Source organism: Mobula hypostoma, chromosome 2 (genome assembly GCF_963921235.1).
Source record: "Mobula hypostoma chromosome 2, sMobHyp1.1, whole genome shotgun sequence".
NCBI classification, from domain to species: Eukaryota; Metazoa; Chordata; class Chondrichthyes; order Myliobatiformes; family Myliobatidae; genus Mobula; species Mobula hypostoma.
This window is the reverse complement of record NC_086098.1, coordinates 178,281,329-178,305,555: the sequence shown is the minus strand read 5'-3', so window position 1 is coordinate 178,305,555 and position 24,227 is coordinate 178,281,329. Positions and strand designations below refer to the sequence as shown.

Below are 24,227 nucleotides of genomic sequence, written 5' to 3'. Positions count from 1 at the left end.
TGATAAACAACATTTCAGCATCCCCTGTCTTCAATTCCTCCTCCACCAATCCACCAAAAACACCTACAACAGGAATTCTGCAGATGCTGGAAATTCAAGCAACATACATCAAAGTTGCTGGTGAACGCAGTAGGCCAGGCAGCATCTATAGGAAGAGGTGCAGTCGACGTTTCAGGCCGAGACCCTTCGTCAGGACTAACTGAAGGAAGAGTGAGTAAGGGATTTGAAAGTTGGAGGGGGAGGGGGAGATCCAAAATGATAGGAGAAGACAGGAGGGGGAGGGATAGAGCCGAGAGCTGGACAGGTGATAGGCAAAAGGGGATACGAGAGGATCATGGGACAGGAGGTCCGGGAAGAAAGACAAGGGGGGGGGTGACCCAGAGGATGGGCAAGAGGTATATTCAGAGGGACAGAGGGAGAAAAAGGAGAGTGAGAGAAAGAACGTGTGCATAAAAATGAGTAACAGATGGGGTACGAGGGGGAGGTGGGGCCTTAGCGGAAGTTAGAGAAGTCGATGTTCATGCCATCAGGTTCCCACACCCCGCACTTCCCGTTTCTACCGCCTACCCAAGATCCACAAACCTGCCTGTCCTGGCCGACCTATTGTCTCAGCTTGCTCCTGCCCCACCGAACTCATTTCTGCATACCTCGACACTGTTTTATCATCCCTTGTTCAATCCCTTCCGACCTATGTTCGTGACACTTCTCACGCTCTTAAACTTTTCGATGATTTTAAGTTCCCTGGCCCCCACCGCTTTATTTTCACCATGGATGTCCAGTCCTTATATACTTCCATCCCCCATCAGGAAGGTCTCAAAGCTCCACGCTTCTTTTTGGATTCCAGACCTAATCAGTTCCCCTCTACCACCACTCTGCTCCGTCTAGCGGAATTAGTCCTTACTCTTAATAATTTCTCCTTTGGCTCCTCCCACTTCCTCCAAACTAAAGGTGTAGCTATGGGCACCCGTATGGGTCCTAGCTATGCCTGCCTTTTTGTTGGGTTTGTGGAACAATCTATGTTCCGTGCCTATTCTGGTATCTGTCCCCCACTTTTCCTTCGCTACATCGACGACTGCATTGGCGCTGCTTCCTGCACGCATGCAGAACTCGTTGACTTTATTAACTTTGCCTCCAACTTTCACCCTGCCCTCAAGTTTACCTGGTCCATTTCCGACACCTCCCTCCCCTTTCTAGATCTTTCTGTTTCTGTCTCTGGAGACAGCTTATCCACTGATGTCTACTATAAGCCTACTGACTCTCACAGCTATCTGGACTATTCCTCTTCTCACCCTGTCTCTTGCAAAAACGCCATCCCCTTCTCGCAATTCCTCCGTCTCCGCCGCATCTGCTCTCAGGATGAGGCTTTTCATTCTAGGACAAGGGAGATGTCTTCCTTTTTTAAAGAAAGGGGTTTCCCTTCCTCCACTGTCAACTCTGCTCTTAAACGCATCTCCCCCATTTCACGTACATCTGCTCTCACTCCATCTTCCCACCACCCCACTAGGAATAGGGTTCCCCTGGTCCTCACCTACCACCCCACCAGCCTCCGGGTCCAACATATTATTCTCCGTAACTTCCGCCACCTCCAACGGGATCCCACCACTAAGCACATCTTTCCCTCCCCCCCCTCTGCATTCCGCAGGGATCGCTCCCTACGCAACTCCCTTGTCCATTGGTCCCCCCCATCCCTCCCCACTGATCTCCCTCCTGGCACTTATCCGTGTAAGCGGAACAAGTGCTACACATGCCCTTACACTTCCTCCCTTACCACCATTCAGGGCCCCAAACAGTCCTTCCAGGTGAGGCAACACTTCACCTGTGAGTCGCCTGGGGTGATATACTGCGTCCGGGTCTCCCGATGTGGCCTTTTATATATTGGCGAGACCCAACGCAGACTGGGAGACCGCTTTGCTGAACATCTACGCTCTGTCCGCCAGAGAAAGCAGGATCTCCCAGTGGCCACACATTTTAATTCCACATCCCATTCCCATTCTGACATGTCTATCCACAGCCTCCTCTACTGTAAAGATGAAGCCACACTCAGGTTGGAGGAACAACACCTTATATTCCATCTGGGTAGCCTCCAACCTGATGGCATGAACATCGACTTCTCTAACTTCCGCTAAGGCCCCACCTCCCCATCGTACCCCATCTGTTACTTATTTTTATGCACACATTCTTTCTCTCACTGTCCTTTTTCTCCCTCTGTCCCTCTGAATATACCTCTTGCCCATCCTCTGGGTCACCCCCCCCCCTGTCTTTCTTCCCAGACCTCCTGTCCCATGATCCTCTCGTATCCCCTTTTGCCTATCACCTGTCCAGCTCTCGGCTCTATCCCTCCCCCTCCTGTCTTCTCCTATCATTTTGAATCTCCCCCTCCCCCTCCAACTTTCAAATCCCTTACTCACTCTTCCTTCAGTTAGTCCTGACGAATGGTCTCGGCCTGAAACGTCGACTGCACCTCTTCCTTCAGATGCTGCCTGGCCTGCTGCGTTCACCAGCAACTTTGATGTATGTCACCAAAAACACCTGCTCCTGGCAGTCGAGACTGTGAACTAAATCACTGGAGAAACACTGAAGCTGGTAATATTCATCATGACAAGCAGACATTCTCCTGGAGATCCTCTCAACAGAGAGTATCAAACTCAAAGCATTGGCATTGGTATTGTCCTGATGAAGGGCTTTGGCCCAAAACGTCAACTGCTCATTTCTCTCCAAAGATACTGCCTGACCTGCTGAGTTCCTCCAGGATTCTATGCATGATTCTCAGTATTGATATTAGTTTATTATTGTCACATGTAAAGCAGTGAAACGTTTGTCCTGGTCATACAGATCAAATAATTATATAGTGCATTGTGGTAGAACAAGGTTAAAAAAAGTACCAATGCAGAATAAAGTGTAAAAATTACAGAGAAAATGCAATGCAGGTAAATAATAAAGTTCCATTCCCATTCCAACTGTCAGTCCATGGCCTCGTTTGCTGCTGCAATGAGGCCAAGCTCAGGTTAGAGGAGCAACACCTTATCTTCCATCCTCCAACCTGATGGCATGAACATTGACTTCTCAAACTTCCGGTAATGCACCCTCCTCGCCATTCCCCATTCCCATTTCCATCTCTCACCTTATCTCCTTACATGTCCATCACCTCCTTCTGGTGCACCTCCCACCATTTTCTCCCATGGTCGTTTACCCTCTCCTTTCAGATTTCCCCTTTCTCCAGCCCTTTATCTCTTTCTCTAATCAAAATCCCCAGCTCTTTACTTCACCCCATCCCCCTCTCCCTGTTTCACCTATCACCTACCACTAGTACTTCTTCCTCACCCACAACCCTCATCTTCTCATCTTTTTTTCCAGTCCTGATGAAGGGTCTTGGCCTGAAATATCGACTGTTTACACTTTCCTGGAGATGCTGCTGAGTTAGAACATAGAACATAGAATAGTACAGCAGATTACAGGCCCTTCAGCCCACAATGTTGTGCTGACCCTCAAACCCTGCCTCCCATATAACCCCCCACCTTAAATTCCTCCATATACCTGTCTAGTAGTCTCTTAAACTTCACTAGTGTATCTGCCTCCACCACTGACTCAGGCAGTGCATTCCACACACCAACCACTCTCTGAGTAAAAAACCTTCCTCTAATATCCCACTTGAACTTCCCACCCCTTACCTTAAAGCCATGTCCTCTTGTATTGAGCAGCGGTGCCCTGGGGAAGAGGCGCTAGCTATCCACTCTATCTATTCCTCTTATTATCTTGTACACCTCTACCATGTCTCCTCTCATCCTCCTTCTCTCCAAAGAGTAAAGCCCTAGCTCCCTTAATCTCTGATCATAATCCATACTCTCTAAACCAGGCAGCATCCTGGTAAATCTCCTCTGTACCCTTTCCAATGCTTCCACATCCTTCCTATAGTGAGGCAACCAGAACTGGACACAGTACTCCAAGTGTGGCCTAACCAGAGTTTTATAGAGCATAGTTCCTCCAGCACTTTGCGTGTGCTGCTAATAAAGTGCAAGATCATAACAAGGTCAATAGTGAGATCAAGGGTTCACATTATTGTACAGGAGTCCGATAACAGCTGGATAGAAGCTATCCTAGAGCCCATTTATTTCAGGCTTTTGTGTCTTCTGCCTGATGGGAGAGGAGAAATGTCAGAATGCCTGGGGTGGGTGGGGATTTTGATTATGCTGGCTCCTTTACTGAGGCAGCAAGAAGTATAGGCAGAATTTGTATGTCACATTTATAAGGAGCAGAATTAGACCCCTCAGCTCATCAAGTCTGCTCTGCCATTCCATTAGGGGTTAATTTTTATCCCTCTCATGCCCACTCTCCAGCCTTCTCCTCATAATCTTTGATGCCCTGACTACCCAAGAACATATAAAGCTCTGCTTTAAATATACTCAATGACTTAGCATCTACAGCCATCCATGGCAATGAATTCCACAGATTCACCACCCTCTGGCTAAAGAAATTCCTTCTCATCCCTATTCTAAATGGACATCCCTCTATTCTGAGGCTGTGCCCTAGAATCCCCACCATAGGAAGCATCAGCTCCACATCCCATCATCTCAGCTTTTCAATATTCGATGGGTTTCAATGAGATCTCCCTCATTCTTCTAAACTCCAGTGAATACAGGCCCAGAGTCATCAAAAACTTCTCATACGGGCAGCATCAATAGAAAAGAGTACAGTCGACCTTTTGGGCCAAGATTCTTCAGCAGTACCATTTTTTATTGATGCTATCTGGCCTGCTGAGTTCTTTCAGCATTTTGTTTGTGTTGCTTGGATTTCCATCATCTGCAGATTTTCTCTTGTTTGTGATTGTCATACATTATCCCTTTCATTCCCTGAATCATTCTCGTGAACTTCCTCTGGGCCTTCTTCAACACCAACACATTATACTCTCAAGAATATAGTTAACAAGAGGTAATTCAATATAATTTCACAAGCTATAATGACATTCTTTACTTCAATATTTGGAATCTGACAATGCTTCCATTGACTTACATGTCTACAGTGGGAGAAACCTCTGCATGTTTACGTTTCTTTGCTGGGACAAAGTAATTCACAAGGATGGTCTAAGAGCTTCTGAGAACAGTGAACCCAGACTCTTCATTAATGTTACGAGCGATGACTCTCTGAGTACACTCCTGGTACACAAGTATCCCAACGATCCATAGAGAAAAATTTACTGTGTCCATGTTTTATGTGCTTAAATAACTCATCTGTCCAGCCTAAAAGCTTCTTTGAACTTGAACACAATAGTCCAAAATAACTTATCCATAGGTGCCTGGTATATTTAAAGTGGAGGTTGATAGGTTCTTGATAAGTAAGGGCATCAAAGGTTACAGGGAGGAGGAAGGAAATTGGGGTTGAGAGGGATAATAAATCAGCCATGATGGAATGGTGCAGCAGACTCGATGGGCTGAATGACATAATTCTGCTCCTTATAGTCTTATGATCTAATTACTGATGCCTTGCACTGCCTGCTTCACTTTTAAAGATCTCACCAATGGCTGATTTTTATTTTTACCTCCAGCCAGCCCACAGCATGTGCATATTTTAGCAAATTCTAATTATTGAATATGAAAATTAATCAGAGAAGTTGCGATGAATTTAATTTTCAGTCACGTACATCACAATTATTAGAATGCCCCTACGATTTACTTCTGAAGTACAGTCACTCATGTCATACAGGGCATCTTCAATGCAAAAACAAGAAGACTCATTTTGTACTGACATAAACACATGCTCTGAAAGTATTGACAGATAGAATTTCACATTACTGTTGCTGGTCTCACATTTGCACAGTCCTGATAGCTTTTCCCCAGGCGCTCTCCCACAGGACTATCATATCCATCCTCAGTTACAAGAAAAACATACAGGGCTCAGTTTTCCAACAGCTGGAAAAGAACATAGAACATACAAGAGTGCTGCACAGTACAGGCCTTTTGGCCCACTATGTTATGCTGATCCATCCGATTCCTGAATGGACTTTGAAGCTTTGGACACGACCTCACTTTTTTTAATATACAGTATTTCTGTTTTTGCACATTTTTAGTAATCTATTCAATATACATAATTGATTTACTTGTTTGTTTATTATTATGTTTTATTTTATTTATTATGATTTTTTTCTCTCTCTCTGCTAGATTATGTATTGCATTGAACTGCTGCTGATAAGTTAACAAATTTCACATCACATGCCGGTGATAATAAACCTGATTCTAATGCTTCCTTGAAGAATTCAATTCAATCAGGTTTGTGTGACCAAGTGCCTTGCCCATTTGTTCCTCCACACTAACCTGCCTCCCGGCACTTCTCACTGAAAGCAGCCTAAGTGCTACACCTACCCACTCACCTCCTCGCTCACCTCCATTCTTGACCCTGAACAATTCTTCCAGGTGAGGCAACACTTCACCTGCAAACATGAGAAAATCTCCAGATGCTGGAAACCCGAAAGGAACACACACAAAATGCTGGAGAAACTCTGCAGGTCAGGCAGCATCTGTGCGGAAGAGTAAACAGCTGCCATTTCAGGCCGAGACCCTTCATCAGGACTGCACCTGCAAATCTGAAGGGGTTGTCTGCCCTGTCCTCCCAATGAGGACTCCACTACATCGGTGAGACCCATCGTAAATTGGGGGACTGCTTCGTGAAGCACCTCCAGCAAAAGTGGAACTTCATGCTGGGCCAAACATTTCAATTCCGATTCCCATTCCCCTTCTGACATGTTAGTCCATGGCCTCCTCTACTGTCGTGATGAAGCCACACTCAGATTGGAGGAGCAAGACCTTATATTCCATCTGGGTAGCCTCCAACCTGATGGCATGAACATTGATTTCAAGAACTTCCAGTAATTGCCACCTCCCCTCAGCATTCCCCAATCCCTTTACCCTCTCTCACCTTATCTGTTTATCTGCCCATCACCTCCCTCTGGTGCTCCTCCTCCTTTTCTTTTTTCCATGGCCTTCTGTCCTCTCCTATCAAATTCCCCCCTCACCAGCCCTGTATCCCTTTCACCAATCAACTTCCCAGCTCTTTATTTCATCCCTCCTCCTTCCCAGTTTCACCTATCACCTTGTGTTTTTCCCTCCCCTCCCCCCATCACCTTACTCTGATTTCTCATCTTATTTTTGCCTGTCCTGCTGAAGGGTCTCGGCTCGAAACATTGACTGTACTCTTTTCCAAGGATGCTGCCTGGCCTGCTGAGTTCTTCCAGCATTTTGTGTGTGTTGCTTGGATTTCCAGCATTTGCAGATTTTCTCTTATTTGTGATTGGACCTTATATTCTATCTGGGTAGCCTTCAGCCCAATGTATGAATACTAATTTCTTCTTCCATTAAAAAAATTGCACTCCTTCTTCCTCTATTCCCCACTCTGACCTTTTACCTCTTTTCACCTGCCTATCATTTCCCCCAGGTCCACTCCTCCTTCTCTTTCTCGTGTGGCCCACTCTCCTGCCCTATCAGATTCTTTCTTCACCAGACCTTGACCTTTCCCACCAATCTGCCTTCACCTATCACCTGCTAGATAGCCTCCTTCCCCTAATCCCACCTTTTTATTCTGGCATCTTCCCTCTTCCTTCTAAGTCCTAGGGAGGTGTCTCGACGTAAAACGTGACTGTTTATTCATTTCCAGAGGATCTGCATGATCTGCTGAGTTCCTCCAGCATTTTGTCTGTGTTGCTAAACGTTTTAATTTCAAAAATAGACTTTATTCATGATAAAAAAATACATGGTACTGTACAAAAGACACATATACATAGATAAGGTGCTGAAGACTTTACACAGTACTGTATTTGTCAATGTAGAGTGGAGAGCAAATTTCCAGGAACAAAGGATGTTGGGAATGGTGAGGCTGGAGCACCATGGGACAGGTGTGGGACAGGTGGCAGAAAAGGAGTGTCAGTGATGTGGGGTAGCGTGGGTGCAGACACACCCAGCCCTGAGACACTGGGCAACGTAATTTGATTCCAAACCATTGGTTTACTGATCATTACTAAATGCCTCTCTGGTGCTTCACACTCCCTTCCCCTTTTCCTAACCGCGATTCACCTCTTTCTGCCCATTTCCCACACTCAGACCACAATAGAGACCCACATCAGAATCAGGTTAATCATCACTCACATACGTCATAATTTTTTTTGTGTGGCAGCAGTTCAGTACAATACGCAAACTTACTACAGTATTATGCAGAAGTTTTAGGGAGCTAGCTACAGTGGTGCTAGAAAGTTTGTGAACCCTGTAGAATTTTCTCTATTTCTGCATAAATATGATCTGAAATGTGATCAGATCTTCACATAAATTAGATAAAGAGAACCCAATTAAATAAATAACACAAAAACATTACACTTGTTCATTCACAGACATGAGGAAGTCTGCAGATGCTGGAAATTCAAGCAACGCACACAGGAAGTGCTGGTGAGGTCAGGCAGCGTCTATAGGAAGAGGTGCAGTCAATGTTTCGGGCCAAGATCTCTTCCTATAGATGCTGCCTGACCTGCTGCGTTCACCAGCACTTTCTGTGTGCGACACTTGTTCATTTATTTACTGAGAAAGATGATCCAATATTATGTATTTGTTGGTAAAAGTCTGTGAACCTTTGCTTTCAGTAACTGGTGTGACCCTCTTGTACAACAATAACTTCAACCAAACGTTTCCAGTAACTGTTGATCAGTCCTACACATCGGCTTGGAAGAATTTTAGGCCATTCCTCCTAACAAAACTGTCTCAACTCTGAGATGTTGGTGGGCTTCCTTGTATGAACTGCTTGCTTCAGGTCCTTCTACAACATTTCTATAGGATTAAGGTCAGGACTTTGACTCGGCCATTCTAAGACATGAATTTTCTTCTTTTTAAACCATTCTGTTGTTGATTTACTCTTGTCTTTCTGATCATTGCCTTGTTGCATTATTCAAACTTCTATTAAGCTTCAGGTGATGGACTGCTAACCTGGCATTTTCCTGTAAAGTGTCTTGATACAATTTTGAATTCATTGTTCCCTCATAATTGCAAACTGTCTAAGCCCTGAGGCAGCAAAGCAGCCCCAAACCATGATGCTCCTTCACCATGCTTCATAGATGGGATGAAGTTCTGATGTTAGTGTACAATGCAAACATAGCAATGAACTTTTGTCTCATCTGTCCATGGAATATTGTCGCAAAAGTGCTGTAGAACATCCAGGTGGTCTTTTACAAACTTGAGACATACAACAATGTATTTTTGGAGAACAGTGGTTTCCTCCGTGGTGTCCTTCCATGAATACCATTCCTGTTCAGTGTTTTTCTTATAGTGAACACATGAACAGAGACTTCAGCAAGTTCTAGAGATGTCTGCAGGTCTTTTGCTGTTATCCTTGGGTTCTTTTTCATCTCTCTCAGCATTTCTTGGTGTGATCTTTGCAGAATGCCCACTCCGAGGGAGAGTAGCAACAGAACTGAGTTTCCTCCATTTGTTGACAATTTCTCTTACTGTGGACTGATGAACACTTAGGTCTTTAGAAATGCTTTTATAGCCATTTACAGCTTCATGCATCTCTACAATTCTTCTAAGGTCCTCTGAAAGTTATTTTGATTGAGGCATGGTGTACATAAACAGTTTTCTTGAGAACAGCAGGCTCTGTCAGTAGCTTGACTTTGTGTGTGTCTTTTATAGGAGAAGGCACCTCTACAACTCACACCTTCAATCTCATTCATTGGAGCACTTGACTCCAAATAACTTTTGTAGAAGGCATTACCCCAGAGGTTCACATACTTTTCCAACAAATACATGTAATATTGGATCATTTTCCCCAATAAATAAATGAACAAGCATAATGTTTTTTGTATGGAAAACACACAGAGGGGGATCACAAAGCCAAGGAAAGAGGACCGGGTTGAGACCACAGAGGCCTTTGGAGAAGAGGAGTTCGGTGGGTAATACCGTTCCGCCTGACCGGAAGTGCACCGACAGCGGTAAGTGGCGTGAAGGAGTGAGGTGTTTACTGATCTGGCTAACAACAGATGGTGCAATCCGGGGTATATTACGATCGAGGAATGTGTTTGCAGACTGGATATTGAACTTTTTACTGTTGGACTTCAGCCACATTCCACCGTGATTCAACACTTGGTGGCACGGGAGGTCGTTCCTGCCTGCGGCCATCGAACATGCAGCTCCTCCCGTGGAAGGTCAGACACCCTGAGCCAATAGACTGGTCCTGGACTTATTTTCCATCTGGCATAGTTTTGCATTTTGTTGTTTGATTGTTGGGGTTTTTTGTATTGCTATATTTACGCTCTATTCTTGGTTGGTGCGGCTGTAACGAAACCAAATTTCCCTCGGGATTAATAAAGTATATCTATCTATCTATCTATCTAATTAGGTTCTCTTTATCTAGGTTCAGGACTTGGGTGAAGATCTGATCACATTTTTGGTCATATTTATGCATAAATTGAGAAAATTCTACTGGGTTCACAAACTTTCTAGCACCACTGTACTTCGGCAGGGGAGAGAAACATTTGGTTTAAAAAAATGCAGAAAATGGATGAAATTCACGGATTCATAATCAGTGAGTACCAGGTTATAATAATAAATAAATAAAAAGCAGAAATAGCTGACTACATCAGAAAGATAGATGTGTTCAATTGCACAACAGAAGACTGGATGATGTATACTGAACAAATTGAGCAGTATCTTGAATCAAAGAAATAGCCAATGAAAAGTGAGTGTCAGTGTGACTAAGTACAATAGGTGGAAAAGCATACAGTTTGCTTTGAAGTTTAACTACCCCAACCAAACCAGTCAAAATTGTTGATATCATGAATGTAATGCAGGAATATTTAGAACCTAAGCCATTGTTGGCGCATGGCCAAGTGGTTAAGGCATCGGTCTAGTGATCTGAAGCTTGTTAGTTCGAGCCTCAGCTGAGGTAGCATGTTGTGTCCTTGAGCAAGGCACTTAACCACACATTGCCCTGCGACTACACCGGTGCCAAGCTGTATCGGCCCTAGTGCCCTTCCCTTGGATAACATCGGTGGCATGGAGAGGGGAGACTTGCAGCATGGGCAACTGCCAGTCTTCCATACAAGCTTGCCCAGGCCTGTGCCCTGGAAACCTTCCAAGGTGCAAATCCATGGTCTCACAAGACTAACGGATGCCTATAAAGCCATTGTTGATTGCAGAATATTTTAGCTATCATAAGCAGAATCAAAAGGAAGGGGAGTCCATTTCAGCTTGTGTGGCTGAATTGAAGAGATTGTCTGAGCATTGTCAATTAAAGAGGACTGTGTGTCCTCATAAGCTAATCTAATCTAAGGATCCTGCTAAAGCTGGCTACTATCCTGCACCCACTTGAGCTCACTACTATAGTTTGGAAAGAAATGCCAATGGACAAACCAGTGTAAGGTGGCTTTCCAAAAGGGAGATGAAGTGGTGACATCAGACACTGTACTCACCCATTATGATCCACATCATCCTGTGAAGCTTGCCTGTGACACCTCACCTCATGTTATCAATGCAATCATGTCACATGCTATGAGCAATGGAGGTAAATGCCCCATAGCCTTTTCGTCATGGTCCCTTAACACCGCAGGGAATAATTATGCACAGATTTACAGAGAGGCCTTGAGTCTGGTGCTGGGTGTGAAGTGTTTCAACCATTTCATTACTAATCATCAACTACTTGCATCCATTTTCAATCCACAGAAGGGAGTTCCACTAACAGCAGCAGCACGAATGTAGAGGTGGGCTCTGCTTTTTTGGAGGACACAATTACAAGATCAAATTCAAAAGGACAACTAATCATGGAAATGCTGATGGATTGTCCCATCTACTCTTGGAAAAGAAAATACCTGAAAAATTTAAAAAAGAGGACACTCCTCTTGACGTATTCTCCCTAATGTAAACTGTATGTCTCCATATTACAGATGATCCAAAGGGAAACCAGAAAAGACTCACACTGTCTTAGGTCTACATGTCCATCCAAAATGGTTGGAATGTGCAGCAAAGATTCCAGTTCCCCATTTTTACCAGTGCTGGGATGAACTTGCCCTTGACAGCGATTGCCTTACTTGGGAATTGTTGTACCATTCATGCTGAGAGCTAAGGTGATGGAGGAGCTACAGTACATGCCAGTCATCTAGGCATGTTCAAAATGAAAGCAATGGCTTAAAGCTCTGTGTGGGGGCCTAGGAGAGATTAGCAGATCGAACAGCTTGCCAGGTACAGTTCTGAATGCCAACATGTTCAGAAGAAAGTGTCCAGAGCTGTCAGATCTCCTCCTGCGGTTCCAGAGTCAACTCTCATAGCTACCACAGAGGAGGCACCAGGACCTGTGGTTGTTTCGCCGCCACAAGTCTCACCTACCAAGAAGAGTAACCCCCTTCCCTTTCAAGAAAGATGTTATTCGACAAGAATATGAAACTCTCCACAACGATAAAATCTTGGCCTAAATGGAGCAAGTTAAAATTTACTATATATTTATATATATATTTGACTTGCAATACATTCTGTATTGAGTTGGAAGTTAAAGCTAAGCAGGGTGGAGTGCAGCATTTAATATTTCAGCAACTGTAAATAAATAGTTTGATTCAGAATTCTTTGTTTGTTGATATAATTCTGGGTTATATGCAAGAAGTACATGAATAGCACGCATCATTAGACCACCCCGTCATATCTGAGTGCCTCACTAAAAGAAAAAACTAAACAGACAAAATAGATCCCGGTCTCTCTGTGTTTTTCTTTCAATTACTTTTCTGTTTTGGAGTGACAAAATATAACGCAAAGGTTTATAACAACTTTTCCAGTGAACCAAGTAAATTAAGAGGAAGAGTGGAAATCAGGGCTCCAATGAATAGAAAGAAGTGCTGCAAATATTACTTGCTAATCTTTTGGGATTTCCAGATAGTAATCAGAGTTTTGCTGATGTATTGTTCACCCCAAGCGCTCTTCTCTTAATTCCTCAATAACTGTACTCCTCCCCTTCCATCACCTTCTTATTCTGGCTTCTGCCCCTTGCTTTCCAGTCCTGGTGAAGGGTCTTAGTCTGAAACATCGACTGTTTATTCCCCTCTGTAGATGCCACCTGACCTGGTGAGTTCCTCCATCAGTTTGTGTGTGAGGCTCATTATAATACAGCAGTGTTACTTTGATTTACCTTATATAATAAAATTACTTTGACATGCTTAAGAAGCCAAGGTTTTTATGAAAGGTTATGTCAAACAACAGGAAACTATTACATTAAAGTAGTTAATATATCGAAACACGATTTCTTAATCATATTAATTACTGTTATTCTTGACCTTCAAGCAGGAAGTTCAGATGACTTCTGATCATAATTCGAAGGGCATCATTAATAGAATCAGCTAGCTCAATCTTAATATCATTAACAGTACTTTGCATTTGACTTTCAGAGATATCTGACCTCCTGACACAAGTGTGCAAAGAATATGAATGGATCAATAACTATAAATCAATCATTTACCAATCACATTACACCAATAGGATCAAAGAACAAAGTGTTTGTTTCAAGTTGACACAATTCAGAAAACTCGTTCAAAGGAACATAAAAGAAATTCAAATCCTATGATTGCACTGGACAGCAAAGATATTGTTTCCTGAATACTTTTGGATGTATCTTAATGATTTTGGACTGCTAATCATGAACAACTCTATGAAATTTCCCTATCACACACCATTTTTGAAAAAATTGCCTATATTTGTTATCTTAATTCATAATTCAAGTCAGAATAACTGATGCCAAGATTATGGAAGGCATTTTTGTGGTCCACAATTCAAACAGATCATCAATGACAGACAATTTGAAAAACTTCTAGCGGGACCAGGGAAAATTGCATGGAAGGCATTCAAGGATGTTGTTGAAAATTTTCTTGGCAACTACGGAGTACCAGACTACATGTAGCTAGTTGACAACATGCTTCAATCATACAAAATCATTAAGTGCAACAGATTCTTGGCACTGTCAGTGATGAACATGGTGAAAGGTTTCAGCAGGACAATGAAACGGTATCACGGCAACTGGAATCTATTAATGCTAGTTCATTATTGTTGGATACTTAATCAGGAACCCTCAGACACTCAGTACAAACAAAAATCATCAACAAAACACTCCTAGCTTAGTTGAACTATTGCAAAGTGCCAGCACTGTTATGCAATTAACTGCATTATAGTGATTAGAAGTTAACTTCTTGTTTTTCCAAATTCCTACATGATACAAGTCATCTGAAATTATATGTGTGCTCAACTCCAAGCCGTTTATGATAACAGAAACAAATTTTGAGGAAGCAACACCTTCACAAAAAAATTGTTGTCCAGTGTAAATTTCATGTTTGAAACTTCATATCAATTTGTACTTTGATGTCATTTAATGTGTTTAAGGTTTTGAGCACTTACTATATTACAGCAGTAAACATGCTTCAAAGGCACAATAAAGTATCATCATCATCATTATTATGACGTGGGCGATCATGGTCTATTCATGACCACGATTACTTTTGGCAAATTTGTCCACAGAAATGGTTTACCATTGCCTTCTTCTGGGCTGCGTCTTTACAAGACAGAGACCCCAGCCATTATCAATACCCTTCAGAGATTGTCTGTCTGGTGTCAATGGTCACATAACCGGGACTCGTGATAAGCACCAGCTGCTTATATGACCATACACCGCCTGCTCCCATGGCTTCATATGACCCTGATCGGGAGGGGACTAAGCAGGTGCTACACCTTGCCCAAGGGTAACCTGTAGGTTAGTGGAGGGAAGGAGTGCCTTATACCTCCTTTAGTAGAGACGTATCGCCACTCTGTCACCCTATAAAGCACCATTGTACTCTTCAACATGGTAAATGACACTGTATAGTTGTTAAGGAGTATTTTATTTGCCAATGATGAACAATAATAGCAAAGCCCGTCTTCTAGTAGAATAAATTTTACCTTTATTTTCCTGCTTGCAGTAAAAATCAATGTTTCTGGCTTAACCTCCATTTTCCAATCTCTCACCTCCAAGAATCAAAGGACTGAGCAAGGGCAGATGTAATTAAACTGGAAGCTGAGGGATCACTGAGAAAGAGAGCAATCTTATTGTAGAATATGTGCTTTTATTTTGCCCTTCGATGCAAAACTACTGAACAATTCTATCTCAAAGCTGGGTGTGTGCTTTAATCTGATATGCAAGATGTATTCTGGGATGTTTTCACTGAATTCAGGTACCTTGCCTGAACCTGTCAGATCCTTAAACTTCTAATGGTGTGACAAAGCTCTGCAGTTGTACAAGGAGCAACCTTCCAGTGCTCCCGATGTGGCCTTTTATATATTGGTGAGACCCGACACAGACTGGGAGGCCGCTTTGCTGAACATCTACGCTCTGTCCGCCAGAGAAAGCAGGATCTCCCAGTGGCCACACATTTTAATTCCACATCCCATTTCCATTCTGACATGTCTATCCACGGCCTCCTCTACTGTAAAGATGAAGCCACACTCAGGTTGGAGGAACAATACCTTATATTCCGTCTGGGTAGCCTCCAACCTGATGGCATGAACATTGACTTCTCTAACTTCCGCTAGGCCCCACCTCCCCCTCGTACCCCATCTGTTACTCATTTTTATGCACACATTCTTTCTCTCGCTCTCCTTTTTCTCCCTCTGTCCCTCTGAATATACCTCTTGCCCATCCTCTGGGTCACCCCCCCCTTGTCTTTCTTCCCGGACCTCCTGTCCCATGATCCTCTGGTATCCCCTTTTGCCTATCACCTGTCCAGCTCTCGGCTCTATCCCTCCCCCTCCTGTCTTCTCCTATCATTTTGAATCTCCCCCTCCCCCTCCAGCTTTCAAATCCCTTACTCACTCTTCCTTCAGTTAGTCCTGACGAAGGGTCTCGGCCTGAAACGTCGACTGCACCTCTTCCTATAGATGCTGCTTGGCCTGCTGCGTTCACCAGCAACTTTGATGTATGTTGCTTGAATTTCCAGCATCTGCAGAATTCCTGTTGTTTGAAGGAGCAACCTTCCCTGTCTAGAGCCAGTTATTTCCTTCAGCACCCCATTCCCATGTGCAAATACACATCATTCTTTCAGTGGCAAATTCACAACGGCTCTACAGTTCATGTTCTCGGTGTTATTTATTTATTTGTTTGTTTGTTTGTTTACTATTTGTTTTTTTTATTGTATTTGCACAGTTAGTCTTCTTTTGCTAATTGGTCAGTCTTGTATGCAGCTCTTCTACTACGAATGCCTGCAAGAAAATTAAGCTCAGGGTAGCATATAGTGACATATATGTACTTTGAACTAATGACTTAATTCTGACACAGTTAAAAACAATGTATCAAATTACTGACACCTGTTTCTACCCACCTTTTGAATCAATAACTAGTTGCTTCAACATCAGTTGTTTGGGTTCTGAATTGGCTGATGAAGCCAGTTTAAGGTCCATAGACTCTGCCCCAGTTTGAGGAGGTGAGTGTGTACTTTGGGAGGTTGTGTACTTTGTCCCATCAAAGTGTCCTGAGGTTCTCAGTGACAAGATATTATGCAGAAGCCCTTGGGAATGCTTGTGCATGAATCACAGAACATTGGTTTGTAGGTGTTAGAGGTTATTGAGAAGTCAAATGGAATGCTAGCCTTCATTGTTAGATGGACTGAGTTCAAGAGCAGAGAGATTATGCTGCAACCATACAGGGAACTGTTGAGGCTGCATGTGGAGTATTGCGTACAGTTCTGCTCTCCTTACTTGAGGAAAGACATACTGACTTTGAAGACAGTCCAGAGAAGGTTCTTGATGTTGATTCCAGAGGTGATGGGATTAACCTATGAGGAGAGATTGAGTTGCCTGGGTCTATACTCACTAGACTTCAGAAGAATGAGAGGGGCTCTTCTAGAAACACGTACATTTATGACAAAATATAGATAACATAGAGGCAGGAAAGTTGTTTCAACTGGCAAGTGAGACTAGAACTAGAGGACATAGCCTCAGGATTCAGAGATAAATTTTGGACAGAGATGAGGGGAAACTGATTTAACATCTGGGGGAAATCTGGAATTCCAGAGAACCTGTAGAGGTTACCTCACCAAATATATTTAAGACAGAGATAGATTTTTGCTTAGCAGGGGAAATGAAAGATTATGGGGAAAAGGCAGGTAGGTGGAGCTAAGTCCACAGTCAGATCAGCCATGATTATATTCTGAATTTGAATCAGAATCGTTGGCATGTATTGTGAAATTTGTTAATTTAGCAGCAGCAGTATAATGCAATACATAATAGAGAAAGAAAAAAATAAATAAGTAAATCAAATACAGTAACTATATATATAAATATTAAATAGCTAGATTAAAAATAGTGCAAAACAGAAATGATATACTAAAAGAAATAAGGTAGTATTCATGGGTTCCATGTCTATTTCAGAATCATACGACAGAGGGCAAGAAGCTGTTCCTGAATCACTGAGTGTGTGCCTTCAGGCTGATGTACCCCCTTCCTGACAGTAACAATGAGAAGATGGCATGTCCTGGGTGATGGGTGATGGGGGTCCATAATGATGCACGCCGCCATTCCGAGGCACTGCTCCTTGAAGATGTGTTGGATGCTACAGAGACTGGTACCCAAGATGAAGCTGACTAACTTTAAAACTTTCTGTAGCTTCTTTCAGTCCTGTGCAGTAACTCCCCCTCCCCACCGCCAACCCCATATACCAGACAGCCCTAGGGCCTCCGGCTGTGAATTTTTCCTTCAGGGTTTACTTCCGAAGCCATCCCCATGAGGGTGTATAGCCACAAGGGAGCAGAGGTCTGAGATGAGTTTTCCCTTTCCTAGATAAGCTGCCAACCACAGCTGATGAGCCCAATCTACCCAAAAAGACTAGCTTTAAGATGTTAGTAACCCTCCTTTGATCCTTCTTCCGTCAGTAGAAATGGTTTCGCCGGGCTTCGTAGCTTAACTAGACATGAAGGTCAGGCTGTTTGAGGCACATGCCATTGGGAGCATTTAATAGGTAATGGGAGCTTTTTCCCACTACCTATTAAATAGATTTATGCAGTCATAGTAAAGTACAGCATAGAAACAGAATTTTTGGCTCATCTAGACCATGCTGAACCATTTAAACTGCTTACTCTTACTGACCTGCACTGGGACCATATCCCTCCATACTCCTCCCATCCATGTACCAATCCAAACTTCTCTTCAATGTTGAAATCGAGCTCACATGCACGACTTGCGCTGGAAGCTCGTTCCACACTCTCACAACTCTCTGAGTGGAGAACTGTCTCCTCATGCTCCCCCTTAAACTTCTTACCTTTTACCCTTAATCCATGACCTCTGGTTGTAGTCCCGACCAACCACAACGGAAAAAGCCTGCTTGCATTTACCCTATCTATACCCTGCATAATCTTGTTCACTCTAAGGTTTTACAATAAATATTGGATAAGTTTGAGATGCTTTAAAGACGATACCCCTCTCTTTGTTGAAGAGCCTTCCTGATTTTACAAGAAGCTTGCAGAACACAATAAAATATGGTTTTTAAACTTGTTTTCAGGGTTTCTTTTAAGATGGAAATCTGTAGAGAATTTCCAAGTAAAAATATGAGGCAAGAACAAAATTCTGACAAATGCACAGTGAAGTAGCTTCTACTGGAAAGGTCAAAATGAAATTCTGATGTGTTTGTTAATGGACAAAGAGACATTTGTTCTTTTGAAAGCTGAAAGGAGTTGGCATTTTTATGGAGTCACAGTGTGCCTGTCACATCGTTCCTGGGCTTTCTGTGCAGGTGAATCTAATTAGGGCAGTACATGCAGGCGCTGATCCATTGCATGTAGTGGCATCGAAACAACAAATGGTATTTAAACTAAACCTACAGATACTTGTTATCTATGATCAAATGAACTGAATTGGTGAAAGAACAAAGAGAATGATTGATGAATTAACAGTTGAATTTATTAGACAGTCTGGATTTATAACACCATAGCTCAAGCATAATTTATTACAGTCATAACAGACACAGTCGGTGTTTTTTAGTCAGATTACATGTTGTCACACTTGCTGAATTGGAATAGTTGACAGTTTTGTTTAAATTGATTGCACCAGCAGAGTGTATATTCCTCTCCTTAACTATGTACCTAATCAGATATATTTCTTTCTCCTTGGCTGACAGTTACCAAGGGCCATTAATCTGGTACTCCACCGGCCACTCCTATGCTCCTTATAAATACGTCTAACTGTAAGCTTGTCTAACGGAGCAGCCGATCAATACCTGGCCAGTGGGGATGTGGCTGCAGCATCACTTAAGAAGTTTGACACTGTCCTGTCGATTTGATTGGCAGCCAATACACTTCTGCTCCTTAACCTCTGGGAAAAACACTACAGCTGCATTGTGAACTATTAATGAGATGCAATAGAGAATCTTGCCAAGGCTAGTTTAAGCACATTTCTCAAGACCATGAATCTTGTCGCCAGGAAAATGTAAGCAGTAAGATGAGATGAAGAGTGATCATCATCATCATTATGTGCCGTGTCTTATGACGTGAGTGATCATGGTCTTTTGCCATGAATGTTCTTGGAAAATTTTTCTATAGAAGTAGTTTGCCATTGCCTTCATCTGGGCAGCATCTTCTGGTGGGAGGATGGAGGTGCATCTCTACCAGAGGAAGAGTAAGGTGCAGCTTCCCTCCGGTAGCCTGCAGGTCACCCTTAGGCAAGGTGTAGCTCCTGCTGAGACCCCCTGATCAGGGTCACGTGAAGCCATAGGTGCAGGAGGTGGATGATCCTGGTTATACGGCCACTGATGGCAGGCAGGCGATCTCTAAAGAGTATTGGTAATGGCTGGGGTCACCAGTCTTGTAAAGGCACTGCCCAGAGAAATGGTACCATCTCCAAATTGGTAATTGGGAGGCACAAGGTTCTCTTGGTAGGTAATTGTAGTGCACTTTATAGATGGTTGATACTGAAACAACAGTTCACCATCGCTGAGGATGATGATAATGTTCAGCATTCCCAAGCTAGGGAATAGAAACGTATCCTACCTATATTCCCACTCTGGTCTGGAAGTTATGCAGTGATCTTGGTGTCTGACCTCAGAGGTTTAAGATTCAAGATTCAAGTTTATTTATCACGAGCATACTGAAACAGACAGTGAAATATGTCATTTGCATTGACAACCAACGCACTCGAAGATGTGCTGGGGACAGCCCACAAGTGTCATCGCACTTTGTGGTGCCAAAATTGCATGTCCACAATGCTCTGCAGAAAACACAAAATACGATAAGCAACAAAACAACAACAGCAAAACAAGCCTCATTTCCCCTCTTCCAATCACGCACATACACAGTCCACTAACCCCCAGGACAGGCCATCTTCATCAGCATCCAGCAGACTCGAATTTGGACTTGGCCAGGCAGACATTGGTCATTTGACTACCCCAGCAGACTCACAGCAATTTGCAGATCAAGGACTCTGGCCAACAGGCCTTGACTTCTCGACTTCTGATTTGACCCTTGGTATCAGCCTCAGGACCCATAGATTCAGAGTAATACAGAACAGAAGCAGGCCCTTCGGCCCACCAAGTCCATGATTCCGATTCGACCCTCAGGCCTCGATTCTCGGCATCGACCCCAGGATCATAGAATATAGATCACAGTACACAAAACATGGAGAATAAAACATAGAACATGGAACAAAAAGCATAGAGCATAGAACATACAACATAGAGTATAGAACATAGAGCATGGAACATAGGACATAGAACGGTACAGTAGTGGTTCTTCATCCACAATGTTGCACCAACTTTTACTCCAAAATCAATCTAACCCTTGTCTCTCAGATAGCTCTCCATTTTTCTTTCGACCATGTGTCTATCTAGGGAGGGGAGGAGGGGAGGGGGGAGGAGGGGTAGGGATCGTCAACTCAGGCCTGACAGGCCAGCGTTGGGCATTTTCATGCCTTACAAGGTGCGGAATGAAAGATTGTGTGGCGCTACTCCTCACACAGACATAGAGCAATGTGTGGTTAAGTGCCTTGCTCAAGGACACAACATGCTGCCTCAGCTAAGGCTCGAACTGGCGACCTTCAGATCACTAGACGAATGCCTTAACCACTTGGCCATGTGCTCACACTCTATCTAAGAGTCTCTTAAATGTTTGTAATGTATCTGCCTCTACCACTACCTCGGGTACTTACACTCTCTCTGACATATCCCCCGTGTCTCCATGCTTCGGGCACCAATATAACATGCGCACAGTTTCCTAACCCATACTTCTTTGGAATGTGGGGAGAAACCAGGGCAGCCAAAGGAAACTCACGTGGTCACAGGGAGAAGGTGCAAACCTCATACAGACAGTGGTGGGAATTGAACCCCAATTGCTGGCGCTGTAAAGCGACACTCTAACTGCTACGTTACCGCACCACCCAGGCAGAGTAACTATTAGGTTGATGAGTGAGAGAGTGGAGACTGCCAATGCACGCTCCACAGTAATCCGTCAGGAGCTGGAGCCCTGAGACACTCACGTCATGATGGTGACACTGGAAACCGGGACAGGCACACAGGGAGTTGACCATTTTTTGTGCATCCTACTTATTTCAAGGCAGTTCAATTCCAGCTAAGGGCAAACTCCTCACATGGACCCACGTGAACTCACCTGGGCAGTACCGTAGGTAGCGGCTGGTGCAACACTATCCCAGTGCCAGCAGCCCAGCTTCAGTTCCATCACTGTCTGTATAGGGTTTGTATGTGCTCCTTGTGATTGTGTGGGTTTCCTCCGAATGTTCCAGTTTCTACCTATGGGTCAGGGAGTTAAATGGTCACATGTGTATAATTGAGTGGCATGTGCTCATTGGGCTGGAAGGGTCTGTAAGTAACTAACTAGCAAAAGTTACCCTGATGCAATTGGAAAAAAGCTTCAGATTTTCTCCTTGTTTTCTACTTGACTTTTGTCCGTTCTTATTAAAAAAGATTATCAGGATGTTACCACTTTGCCGCTGGTGGGAGCTTGCTCAGTGCACATAAACGGCAGGAACTCAAAGATTAGAGTTTTTGCAAAGATTTTGAATTCTGTCCAGTTAAATTGTTCAACTCTCTATAATTTATCCTACTTAAGTGGCTGTATAAATGCTTGAAAAGGACTTAACTAATCAATATTATGGGCTAGCCGTGGTTGCAATAAGAGCTTTGGAAACAGAGTTAAATGGTTGTTCACCAGACCTGCCATTTTGTTAGGGGAAGGGTAACATCATAACATTTCTGAAGAAAATGTATTAGATTTTTAAAGTTAGTATCCTATATGAAGATCTCTTACAGTGCTGCATTCCCAGATAACATATGCAGGCGCCACGATAGCGTAGTGGTTAGCATGATGCCCCTCCAGCTTGAGCATCAGAGTTTGGAGTTCAATCCCAGCGTACTGTGTAAGGAGTCTCTGTACGTCCTCCCCGGGTTTTCTCCAGATGCTCCAGTATCCTCTCAGTGTCCAGAGTCATACCGAATAGGTTAATCGGTCATTATAAATTGTCCCACAATGAGGTTAGGGTTAAGTTGGGGTTGCTGGGTGGTACAACTCAAAGGGCCAGAAGGGTTATTCTGCACTGTACCTCAAAATAAATTTTTTAAATAAATACGTAAAGTAGTTACAGGGTGAGGGGAGAAAACTTAATATTCATTGGCAATTGAAAGAAAACTGGCTACATTGATCTAACAATCTATATCCCAAAACACTCCCAGCTCTGATGCCCATGATGGTTCAAGAGGATCTTTGGCATCTCTCGGTGGGGATATCATCAAGCTAGCTGAGCGGCCAATCACATTGAAAAATTCCATCAGACAACAACCCAAATGCAAAAGGGCAAAGTAACTGGCAGTTGATAGGTGAAGCCAGGTGAAGGAGACGGTAGGTGTGTGGGGTAGGGAGAATTATGTGAGAAGCTGGGAGGTGATAGATGGAAAAGGTAAAGGGCTGAAGAAGAAAGAATCTTACAGGAGCAGAGAGTGAACCCTGGGAGAAAGTGAAGGAAGGTAATAAAAAGGAGCAAATATTCTGCTCCTTTTGTGATGATAGCTTGGTCATTCTTTGAATTGTAGATTCAGCATCTCTTACACTCACCTGAGAAAGCAGACAGGATTTTGGCTTAATGCTTGATCTCCAGTGGTACAACACTTGCCCCCACCACTGCACCCAAACTTCACTCTTTAAAATCATCTCACTTTTGAAGTAATATTGTATCTGCAGATTTCACTGTAAATATTTGACTTCAATGGGCATGAAGATTACAGGACATGTTAAATGAATCTTTGATTTACTACCACTCTTCTGCACTATTGCATAAAGTCAAAATTATGCCCCTGGGTTTAGCACAAAGTTTTGCTGACATGCTCCCTCGTTCTCCGAAATGCGCCCTGTTATGAAGTTTATCTTGGAAACCCACCAGGAGCACAAAGAAATCCTAGTGATATATATAGTTAAGGATATCCAGTCAACAAGACCCAGTGAACACGCTGCATAGATCACTCAGCATCTAATGCTGAAAATGGGCCAATACCCTCTTAGAGATACAAACAAAAGAAATGGATGGCAAAAGCCAACAGTATTGTATGTGGACACGAATAATCTACCTCACAACATACTCAAATATGATCCTATTTTCATTCGAAAATCATGCCAGTTTGTTCAGAAGTGGGATAGTAAATCATTTCCTTAGATTAAATGACCATTTATAAATAACCATTCACAATTTGAACAAGTTGTTACAGATATAGGGTGGTGAGGTGGAGATACTTCTACCCCACTACCCTACCAAAGGAGGTGGAAGGCGCTCCTTCCCTCCACTAGCCTGCAGGCCACCCTTGAGCAAAGTGTAGCACCTGCTTAGCCCCCAAATCAGGGTCATGTTAAGCCATAGGAGCAAGTATTGGATATTCGTATGAGCAGCTGGTGCATATCACAAGTCCTGGTTATGCAACCACTGACACCAGGTAGACAGTCACTGTAGAGTATTGATAATGGCTGGGGTCACCCATCTTGTAAAGGCACTGGCCGGAAGAAGGAAATAGCAAACTACTTCTGTAGCAAACTTTGTAAGAACAATCATGGTCATGAGATCATGATCACCCACATCATAAGACACTAATATATATATTCTCTAATTGTTATTTGTTATCCTCTACCAACACAGGCTCAAAGAAAAAAGTATGAATTTCAAATTTAGTTTTAAAGCAGAATTTTATTGTATTTAATCTTCTTGCTTGATTCTTTCATATCGAAT

General features: G+C 43.2%; 1 long non-coding RNA gene across 2 annotated transcripts in view; it reads left to right on the top strand.

Moving 5' to 3' along the window:
* LOC134342715 (uncharacterized) overlaps positions 1–18,481 on the top strand; it is an 89,995-nt gene extending 71,514 nt beyond the window's left edge. Inside the window, exons 4-5 of one of the 2 annotated variants that reach the window (XR_010017080.1) lie at positions 9,843–9,955; positions 17,391–18,481. This is a non-coding gene — a long non-coding RNA (uncharacterized LOC134342715). Of the gene's footprint in view, positions 1–9,842; positions 9,956–11,684; positions 12,525–17,390 lie in introns of those variants that run through there. The other variant, XR_010017081.1, reaches the window with a different exon arrangement.
* The last annotated feature ends 5,746 nt before the right edge of the window (positions 18,482–24,227 follow it).